Source organism: Aquarana catesbeiana, linkage group LG01, assembly GCF_042186555.1.
Source record: "Aquarana catesbeiana isolate 2022-GZ linkage group LG01, ASM4218655v1, whole genome shotgun sequence".
Taxonomy (NCBI): Eukaryota; Metazoa; Chordata; class Amphibia; order Anura; family Ranidae; genus Aquarana; species Aquarana catesbeiana.
In genome coordinates, this window is record NC_133324.1 from 45,588,445 (window position 1) to 45,600,188 (window position 11,744).

The following is an 11,744-nucleotide window of genomic DNA, read 5'->3' on the forward strand; positions in this document are numbered from 1 at the left end:
AAACCATGTTTGGTTATTTAATAAAGCTGATGTTAAAAAAGCTACCATTTTTATCATCCAACCAGCAACAATCTTCCATTGGTCTGCGTGCTGTAAACTGATGAGAGATGAGATGTGATTGGATGGTTGGAATGTGTGGAATGTGATGGTCTGGGTGGTGTGCCTGTATTGAGGAATGATGTACACACAGTGCTCCCCCCTCCTCTCCCAGTACAATGGTTCTCTGTGTTGTCTATGGAGAGACTAATGTGTGCACTGAGGATCCTCCATCTGTATCTGTAATGATGAGGCCTCGCTCTCTCTGTTTCTCTCTCTCTCTGTTTCTCGTTCTCTCTCTCTCCCCACCCCCCCCTCTCTCTCTCTTTCTCTCCCCCTCTCCCCCCCCTCTCTCTCTCTCTCCCCCACCCCCCTCTCTCTCTCTCTCTCTTTCTCTCTCTCTGTTTCTCTCTCTCTCTCTCTCTCTTCTCTCTCCGCTCTTCTCCAGCACCAATCCTGCCTCTCTTTGTATTGTACAGAGAATAGACATAGAGAAATATAACGGTGTGCCATTTTCATGAGCGTCTGGATATTTATTCGTCTTTAACGCTTCCTCTCCGGGGCGGGGTACAGAGAATGACCCGAAGAACGATCAATTATTAATCCCATAGACAGGCCTGAGTGCGGATCGTATGACAGATGTGCTGAGCCCGGCCTGTGACACCAACGTGTGAATGGAACCAATCTGTGACAGGGTCTATGGAAATATTAGGAGGGGAATGGGGAGGAATGGACCATCACAAATGACACAAAAGAAGAGAAAACCCAAAGACAGGCCGGCTATGTACTAAACCGTGCCGATGACGTACCGCGTACGCCTCTATAGAGCGGATCAGCACAGATAAAGGCCTGAGCGTGTATGGCTCTACCAGTCCTAGAATGTACAATCCGCCATGAGGAGTGCTTTATAATCACCGCTATGTGACCCCCGTGGCCTTATATGCTGGAGAAGGGTTGTCCAAATCTTCAATACGAGGGCCACATTGTATATTCACAGGCCAAAAGAATCAGTTTTAAAAATAAAAACAAAAAACAATAAAGATGATCCAATTTGCTCCAGCAGGAAACAGAATGACTTTCTGATCCCCCAAGAGCCAATCAGATATTCCCTGAAATTCACCATTCATTCACAACAACAGAGGAAGAACTTCAGTACAACAAAGCAAAGGAGTTCCAAATAGCCCCCCTCCCCTTACACCAGAGTCCCATCAGAGCCCCCCCCTTACACCAGAGTCCCATCAGAGCCCCCCCCCTTACACCAGAGTCCCATCAGAGCCCCCCCTTACACCAGAGTCCCATCAGAGCCCCCCCCTTACACCAGAGTCCCATCAGAGCCCCCCCCCTTACACCAGAGTCCCATCAGAGCCCCCCCTTACACCAGAGTCCCATCAGAGCCCCCCCCTTACACCAGAGTCCCATCAGAGCCCCCCCTTACACCAGAGTCCTCATCAGAGACCCCCCCTTACACCAGAGTCCTCATCAGAGCCCCCCCCTTACACCAGAGTCCTCATCAGAGCCCCCCCCCTTACACCAGAGTCCTCATCAGAGCCCCCCCCCTTACATCAGAGTCCTCATCAGAGCCCCCCCCCCTTACACCAGAGTCCCATCAGAGCCCCCCCTTACACCAGAGTCCTCATCAGAGCCCCCCCCTTACACCAGAGTCCTCATCAGAGCCCCCCCCTTACACCAGAGTCCTCATCAGAGCCCCCCCCTTACACCAGAGTCCCATCAGAGCCCCCCCTTACACCAGAGTCCCATCAGAGCCCCCCCCTTACACCAGAGTCCTCATCAGAGCCCCCCCCTTACACCAGAGTCCCATCAGAGCCCCCCCTTACACCAGAGTCCCATCAGAGCCCCCCCTTACACCAGAGTCCTCATCAGAGACCCCCCCCTTACACCAGAGTCCTCATCAGAGCCCCCCCCCTTACACCAGAGTCCTCATCAGAGCCCCCCCCTTACACCAGAGTCCCTCATCAGAGCCTCCCCCCTTACACCAGAGTCCTCATCAGAGCCCCCCCCCCTTACATCAGAGTCCTCATCAGAGCCCCCCCCCCCTTACACCAGAGTCCCATCAGAGCCCCCCCCTTACACCAGAGTCCTCATCAGAGCCCCCCCCCCTTACACCAGAGTCCTCATCAGAGCCCCCCCTTACACCAGAGTCCTCATCAGAGCCCCCCCCTTACACCAGAGTCCCATCAGAGCCCCCCCCTTACACCAGAGTCCTCATCAGAGCCCCCCCCTTACACCAGAGTCCCATCAGAGCCCCCCCCTTACACCAGAGTCCTCATCAGAGCCCCCCCCTTACACCAGAGTCCTCATCAGAGCCCCCCCTTACACCAGAGTCCTCATCAGAGACCCCCCCCTTACACCAGAGTCCCATCAGAGCCTCCCCCTCACATCAGAGTCCCATCAGAGCCCACTTACATGAGTCCTCATCAGAGCTCCCCTACGTCAGAGTCCCCCTTACTTTAGAGTCCCCCTTAATTTAGAGTCCCAGTCAGAGCCCTCTTACATAAGAGTTCCAATCAGAGAGCCTATCTACCTATCAGACTACTGTATGTGGGTTTCTTTTGGAACCTTTTTTACTATAAAATATTTGAACATGAAGAGTTCCAATCAAAGTACCCCCTTTACATCAGGGTCCCTATCAGTGTCTCCTTTACATTAGATTCCCCCTTACAAGAGAGTCCCCATCAACACCCCCTTACATACAATTCCCCCTTTACATCAGGGTCCTCTTTAGAGTATCCCTTACATCAGAGTCTCTATTGGAGTTTCCCTTACATGATACTCCCCATCAAAATTCCCCCTTACATCAGGGTCCCCATTGAAGTCCCCCTTACACAAAAGTCCCCATCAGTGCCTCCTTCAGGGCTCCCTATGTGAGATGCCTCCTTTACATCAGAGTCCCCATTGAAGCCTTCCTTACATCAGAGTCCCCATCACCTCTACATGAGAGTCTCTCTTACATGAGGGTCCCCAGAATCCCCATCAATGCCCCCTTACATAAGAGTTCCCCCTTACATCCTTTGCATGAGAGTCTCTATTGGAGTTTCCCTTACATGAGACTCCCCATCCAAATCCCCCCTTACATCAAAGTCCTCATTGAAGTCCCCCGCACACATGAGTCAACATCAGAGCCTCCCTTATATCAGATCCCCCACTGTAGCCCCCTTATATCAGATCCCCCACCGTAGCCCCCTTATATCAGATCCCCCACCGTAGCCCCCTTATATCAGAGCCCCCACCGTAGCCCCCTTATATCAGAGCCCCCACCGTAGCCCCCTTATACCAGAGCCCCCACCGTAGCCCACTTATATCAGATCCCCTACCGTAGCCCCCTTTTATCAGATCCCCCACCGTAGCCCCCTTACATCAGAGACCCCATCAGGGCCCCCTTACGTGAGAGTCCCCTTCAGAACTGCCTTACACAAGAGTCCCCGTCAGAGTCCCCTCTTACATCAGAGACCCCATCGAAGTCCCCCTTACATGAGAGTCCACATCAGGGCCCCCTTACATGAGAGTCCCCATCAGAACTGCCTTACATGAGAGTCCCCCCTTACATCAGAGTCCCCATCACAGCCCCCTTCAATGAGAGTCTACCCTTATATCAGGGTCCCCATCAGAGTCCCCTTACATCAGAGGGCCAGATAAAATCTTGCAGCGGGCCGTAGTTTGGAGACCCCTGTGGTGAAGGAACTACAAATCCCAGCATGCCACACAACACAGGTAAAATGCAACAAAAATTCAAAGCTGGTCAACCCTTAGCCTTTGGACAATAGACTACAAGTCCAAGCATGCAGCATAGAAAGCGACAATGTTCATTAAATCGGAGGAACTAAAAGTCGCAGCTATACAAGGCAGTGCAGTAACGCTGTACAGGGACGGAAATGGACAGCACCGTCTACTTCACAATACAGCTCAAGACTTTGTAAAGCTGAACCCTGCACCACTCCGCTTCCATTTATTACAGATATATTTTATGCAGCTGATATAGTTATATGAATCTGTCTTTGTTTCAGCTTCCAGTAGCACTAGAATTGGAAGGGGCCAGACTCCCAAGCCAAATCAGCATCAAGCAGGGCTGTCAGTCTAACACTCTGGACATGCTTTCAGGAGGAGAGAGCAGAGGAGTGACCTTATCAACATTCTGCTACTCCTTCGTTGTTCAATTAGCAGGCCTGTAATAGCCACTTAAACGGCCGGCAAGTATCCTGCAGTTTTAACCACCATCGAGCAGATATGTTTTGTAATCTTTAGCGGATGGAAATTTCTTGAAAGTCACCATTTGCACATGCCATGATGGCACAATGTATAACAGTGGAGGTCAGGCTGTGCTATCTGGAAGGGGTGCCTGGATCATTAAACTGACCAAACAGAACTGAAGTCCGTTCACACAACGACAGTTCACACAACTGTCTCTGAGCTGTAGATTGCTCTACTTTCCTGGAGTTCAGCCATGAAATGCAAAAAGGTGCTACAAAGAAGATGTGTGTGGATGGACTGTAAGTCCCAGCATGCAATATTTACCGCAGACCCTGCACCATGCACAAGCCATAGGCCCATAGGGGGAAAGGACTACAACTCCCATCAGATGTTTCTGGGCACAGTGACATAATACTACAATATGCCCTCTTACCAGGGCTAGACATAGCAGAAAGCAACGAGGATCCATTAAACCTCTTTCTTATGATAAAATAAAAGGTCTCCTTGGGCCAATTTAAGAAATGGGTGGGCCCGGAGCAAGTATCTCATGGGTGAGATTTTTTTGAGTTACCAGTTCCCCTTTTCTTAAAATAACGCCCCCCCCTCCCCATCTTAGATTTTGGAGACAAAAGCCTACTTTGAGACATTAGCAGAGTTTAGAAGGAAGGGGCCCCACTGCGCCAATAAAGGCCGTTGCCCATCATTGTAATCAGTGCAGAGGAACCCTTCTCCGTAAATGTCCCAACACACCGAATATGGTGATGGTCCACTCCAGGGCTTCTGAGGGCAGAGGTAGTGGACACTCTTAATCGGGTGGGCCTGGGACAACTGGCATATTATTTATTTTTAAACTGGACCCGTGGAAGCCACACAGGGCACCCCTATGTCACGTGGTCCTACTTGCGAGAATAAAAGCCGCTGCCCATCAATTGCAGTTAGCATAGAGGGACCCTTCTCCTCAAAAGTCCCCCTGCACCAATTACAGTGATTGGCAGAAGGACAACAAGGCTACTGTGGGGCTCTGGTGGTAGACCCTTCTAACTTGGTGGGCCCAGGGCAACTGCCATATTTTTATTATAATGCTAGACCTGTGGAATCCACACAGGGCACCTCTATGTCATTTGAAATCAATAAAGGCCACTGTCCATCTCTGTAATCAGCCATTCCTCTCAAAGGTTCCACCACACCAATTACAATGATAGGCACAGAGACTTATGGACTACTGGGGGCTTTGGTGGTAGACACACCCAACCTGGTGGTCCCAGGGCAACCACCTCATTTTTATCATTAAACTGGACCGGTGGAAGTTACACAAGGCACCTCTAAGTCATGTGGTCCTCTCGAAACAATAAAGGCCACTGCCTGTCACTGTAATCAGCGCAGAGGGACACTTCCTCCTACTGCACCGATTACAGCGATGGGCAATTAGACTCTGGAACTACTTGGGGGTTTTGGTGGTGGGTCCTAAAAACCTGGTGGGCCCAGGACAACTGGCCTGCTTCTAATAATAAACTGGACCTGTGGAAACCACACAGGGCATTTCTATGTAATGCGGTCCTACTCACGCCGATAAAGGCCACTGCCCATTGCTGTAATCCCACTGCATCAATTTTGGTGATGGCCAGCAATACTCCAAGGCTACTTGGGGCTCTGTTGGTAGGCCTTTCCTAACCTGGTGGTCCAAGAGCAACTGCTCCATATTTATTATTAAACTGGACTTGTGGAAGCCACACAGAGCACTTGTATGTCATGCGGTCTTACGCCAATAAAGATCACTGTCCATTGCTGTAATTGGCGCAGAGGGACTGTTCTTCTCAAAGGTCCCTCTTCACCAATTATGGTGATGGGCAATGAGACTCCTGGACTATTTGGGGGTTTTGGTGGTGAGATCAGAGAAACTGCCCCAATGATATTATTAAAGTGGACCTGTGGAAGTCCCACAATCCACCTTCAAGTCATGGGGACCCACTCGCCTCAGTGAAGGCCACTACCCATTGCTATAATCAGGGCAGAAGAACCCTTCCTCTGGGCAATGAGACTTCTGGACTACTTGCGGATTTTGGTGGTGGATCCTCCTAACCTGGTGGGCCCAGGGTAACTGCCTCATATTTAATAGTAAACGGGGCCTGTGGAGGCCACACAGGGCGCTTCTACGCCATGTGGTCCTACTCACACCAGCGAAGGTCAATGCCTATTGCTGTAGTCAGCACACAAGGTCCCACTGCACCAATTATTATGATGGGCATCATAACTCTGGGATTACTTGGGGGTTTTAGTGATGGATCCTCCTAACCTGGTAGGCCCAGGGTAACTGCCCCATTTTTATTAGTAAACTGGACCTGTGGAGGCCACACAGGACATTTCTATGTCATGCGGTCCTTCTCTAATCAGCAGGAGCACTAACATTGCAACATACACCGATAAATAAACTGGGGCTTACAGTAGGTAAATGATGCCCCAAATGATGGAGCAGTTGCTCTTGGACCACCAAGTTAGAAAGGCCTACCGACAAAGCCCCCAGTAGCCATGGTTATAGAACCATGCCCACCTAAAATTATAGATCCAGACTTGCCTAAGGCAGCTGATGTTCTCTCATGTGCATCCACACAGCAGGTGCAAATGGAGGCCATTATGGCCCTCCAGGGCCCATCTATGACCCTTTTTAAGATCATGCATTTCCCCCTCATTGCACCAGAAGCAGCACGCATCGGCTAGATAAGGTTTCCAACCCAATAAATTTGATCTATGAGGCCTTTGTGTGTACGGTAGATGATAATAATCAGGAGATATAACAAGGACCTGTTTTTTCTTAGGGGTGGTATAGCTACGCCCCAGGCTTGGCATCTCCTAGGTGTCTTCAAATTAAATAGACATCATTAAAAAAAAAAAAAAAAAGCCAAATATACAAAGGAACGCAAAACTCAGCATCGTCATCCTCCTCCCCGCACACCCTGACACGGCAACACAAACAAAACACGCAGGCACACGCGTAAACTGCTGACACAGAAAAATGCACAAGCGACAGAAGCAGGAGCCTACATAGAGCGCAGATTAAGAAAAATTGGTGGATGGCGATGCACAAGGTGACACCGCCGGTGTGTAACGCACAAAGGAGACACATAAACAGGCACGGCCATATCCAAGAGCCCCTTTTTATGTGGCTGGCAGCCTGGAGGCGCCTGCAGCTGTCACCTCTCCACTGACAGTACAAGGACACGGCGCAGCCTGTCCCCGTCCCCGTCCCCTATTATCCTTACCTCCAGGGCCCCTACAGTCCCTTGGCACAGCTCCTTTCTCTTCCTAACATGGCTCCTTGTGTGGATCCTTCAAGACATTCCTGGCAGAGGAGAGGGAAGACGGCACCATCCCACCATCACACAGCCCTGCCAGTGCAGCTGTTGTGACGTCAGCTCAGCCTCTGCCCAGGGAGATGATGGCTGGGGGACCAGAGGGAGAGGAGAGGAGGGAGAGGAGAGGAGAGGAGGGAGAGGCTGCAAGGTAGCAGGGATGCAGAGGGAGAGGAGAGGAGAGGCGGGGAGGATGGAGAGGAGGTGCACAGGCAACGTTAACTCCTTCCATCCTCACCACTTCACCACCAGGATCACTTACATAATGACACACAGTAGCCGGTATTGTCAGATATTGTCAAGTGTTTCCTATTTTATTATTCATGTATCTTATGTATCTTATTTTTTATCTTAATTATTATTTAGAGTTTTATTCAGTTTTTTATTAGTGTTTTTCTATTATCTTATCTTTGTATTTTATCTTAACTTATTATTATGTTATCTTTTTATCCTGTTTATTATTATTTAGAGTTTTTTCCATTTTTTTAATTAGAGTTTTTCTATCATCCTATCTTTTATTTTATCTAAACTTATTTTTTTAAACTTATTTATTATTATTTAGAGGTTTTTTTCAGATTTTTATTAGAGTTTTTCTATTATCTTATCTATTTTTTTATCTTAACTTATAATGTATTATTATTTTTTTTTATCTTATTTATTATTATTAAGAGTTTTTTATTAGTGTTTTTCTGTCATCTTATCTTTGAAATGTATCTGAACTTTTTATTTATTATATATATTTTTTTATGTTATTTATTATTATTTTCAGTTTTTTCAGATTTTTATTAAAGTTTTTCTATTATCTTATCTTTTAATTTCATCTTAACTTATTATTTATTATTATTTAATTTTTCTATCTTATTTATTAATATTTCGAGTTTTTTATTAGTGTTTTTCTATTGTCTTATCTTTTAAATTTATCTGAACTTAATTTTTCATTTTTTTATCTTATTTATTATTATTTAGAGTTTTTTCAGATTTTTATCTTTTTTGTATTATTTTATCTTAACTTATTATTTTATTTTTTTATCTTATTTATTATTATTTAGAGTTTTTTATTAGTGTTTTTCTATCATCTTATCTTTTAAATTTATCTGAACTTATTTATTATTATTTAGATTTTTATTTTAGTCTTCGCTTAGTGTTATCATATTATTTTGTTTAATCTTATTATTTTAGGTTATCTTATTATTTATTATAACTTTATTTTATTTTTTTAATTTGGGGCTCAGTCACATCATAATTCCAGCGTCCCTATACATTTTTGCATGCGCACTTATATGCATTTTAGGCCTCATTTACACCACAATCTCTGCATTTACTGTGCATTTCTGCATGCATTTTTGCGTGCATTCCGTATTTTAATTAGAGTTTATCTATCGTGCTATCTGTTATTTTATCTAAACTTATTTTTATTTATTATTATTTAGAGTTTTTTTCAGATTTTTATTAGAGTTTTTCTATTATCTTATCTTTTTTTATCTTATAATTTATTATTATTTTATTTTTTTATCGTATTTATTATTATTATTAAGAGTTTTTTTATTAGTGTTTTTCTATATCGTCTTATCTTTTAAATTTATCTGAACTTATTATTTAATATTATTTTTTTTTAACTTATTTATTATTATTTCCATTTTTTTAATTAGTGTTTTTCTATTGTCTCATCTTTTAAATGTATCTGAACTTATTATTTCATATTTTTTTTTCTTATTTATTATTATTTCGAGTTTTTTCAGATTTTTGTTAGAGTTTTTCTATTATCTTTTTATTTTTTATTCTATCTTAACTTATTATTTCATTTTTTTTTATCTTATTTATTATTATTTTGAGTTTTTTATTAGTGTTTTTCTATCGTCTTATCTTTTAAATTTATCTGAACTTATTTATTATTATTTAGAGTTTTTAGTCTTCACTTTGAGTTTTTAAATGTTATGTTATTATTTTGTTTTATCTTATTATTTTAGGTTATCTTATTATTTATTACTTTATTATAACTTTATTTTGTTTTTTTAATTTGGGGCTCAGCCACATCATAATTCCAGCGTCCCTATGCATTTCTGCATGCGCACTTATATGCATTTTTAGGACTCATTTACACCACAATCTCTGCATTTACTGTGCATTTCTGCATGCATTTTTGCATGCATTCCATTTTTTAATTAGAGTTTTTCTATCACCCTATCTTTTATTTTATCTAAACTTTTTTTTTAAACTTATTTATTATTATTTAGAGTTTTCTTCAGATTTTTATTAGAGTTTTTCTATTATCTTATCTTTTTTATCTTAACTTATAATGTATTATTATTTTTTTTATCTTATTTATTATTATCAAGAGTTTTTTTTATTAGTGTTTTTGTATTGTCTTATCTTTTAACTTTATCTGAGCTTATTATTTCATTTTTTTTTATCTTATTTATTATTATTTCGAGTTTTTTTTTCCTGATTTTTATTTATTTATTTATTTTCTGAGTTTTTATATTATCTTTTTTTTTATTTTATCTTAACTTTTTTTTTTTTTATCTTATTTATTATTATTTCGAGTTATCTTTTAAATTTATCTGAACTTATTTATTATTATTTAGAGTTTTTATTTTTAGTCTTCGCTTAGAGTTTTTAAATGTTTAAATTTTGTTTTATCTTATCTTATTATTTATTATTTTATTATAACTTTATTTAAATTTTTTTAATTTGGGGCTCAGCCACATCATAATTCTAGCGTCCCTATGCATTTCTACATGCGCACTTATATGCATTTTTAGGGCTCATTTACACCACAATCTCTGCATTTACTGTGCATTTCTGTATGCATTTTTGTGTGTGTTTACAGTCCTTTTTCATTGCACATACCTGCATTTGCAGTGCGTTTTCAGTGCATTTGTAATATTTTTTTTTTATTTCAATTTAAATTTTTTTTACTAAGTTCATGCACATTTGCGTTGTGTTTGCGCACATTTGCAGTACATTTGCGTGCATTTACACCTGTTTGTGGTGCAGAAAATGCAGTATGCTGTTTTTTTTTTTTTTTTTTTAAACACACATGAAAGCGCTGCAATGGTGTAAACTAGGCTCACCAGAATTCTTTTATTTTTTTTCGCATAAGCTTTTCACCCCGGTCACACCGATCACAACATTGATATCGTGCTACGTCACTTGAAGTAGCGCAATTTCAGTGGTAGTGCTCCTTCAGGTGCTACTTGGAAGACATCAGTGCGACTTCATGCACAGATGTCTATGCACGTCGCGCCTGAACTCGCAAAAAGTAGTGCAGGAATTACTTTCAAAATCGGTGCGACTCCGACTCGGTCAGAGCCGCACCGATTTGACCACTTTCCATGTGGACAATAGTGTGAAACTGTCAAATCGCATGTCAAGTCGCACCAGTGCGACCGGGGGGCTCTACTGTGTTTATGCTGCATTTAAAAATACACCTGACTGCATGCCTTTTGTAAACCAATCCTTAATGCATTTGCAATGCATTCCAGTGCACTTTTTCCCACTTGAAAAATATTTTTATTTTCCCCAGTTGCATTTCTGTGTGTACCAGTGCATTTACATGCGTTTACATGCATTTAGCCGCATTCCACTGGAAAAACTGCATGCTGCCATCCTTTTTTTTTAGAAAGAACTGGAGCTGAATGTACTGGTATGAACTAGGCTGATCCGAAATTTACTATGCGTGCATTCTGGATATACTTTAAAAAAAATTTAAAAAAAACACACTGGAAAGCATCTGATGTGAACCAGCCCTTTGATTTTTTTTTTTTACCTTTTTTCCTTTTTTAATATCTTACTATTATTTTATCTTATATTAATTTATATTTTTAGTTTTTTTATTAGTTTTTTTATTATTTTATCTTATAATCTTATTTTGTATTATTATCTTCTTATTATTTTATCTTATTTATTATTAATTTGATTTTTTTTATTATTTTATATTATTTATTATTAGTTTTGAGTTATTTTTAGCTTTTTTTAAAAAATTTTATTATTTTTATCTTATAATTGTATCTTATATTATTATTTATTATCTTATTATTATTTTATTATCTTATATTATTTATTAATAATTTGATTTTTTATATTATTTTATCTTTTTTCTTTTTAGTTTTGAGGTTTTTTTTTTTCGTTTTTTTATTCAATTTTTTATTATTA

General features: G+C 41.6%; 1 protein-coding gene across 3 annotated transcripts in view; it reads right to left on the minus strand.

Annotated features, from left to right (window-relative positions):
• RUSC2 (RUN and SH3 domain containing 2) overlaps nucleotides 1-7,770 on the minus strand; it is a 98,992-nt gene extending 91,222 nt beyond the window's left edge. For 2 of the 3 annotated variants that reach the window (XM_073618167.1, XM_073618162.1), the window contains exon 1: nucleotides 7,500-7,769. The gene's annotated coding sequence lies outside the window, so the exon portion shown is untranslated. Of the gene's footprint in view, nucleotides 1-7,499 lie in introns of all 3 variants that reach the window. The other variant, XM_073618166.1, reaches the window with a different exon arrangement.
• Between the last annotated feature and the right edge of the window lie 3,974 nt (nucleotides 7,771-11,744).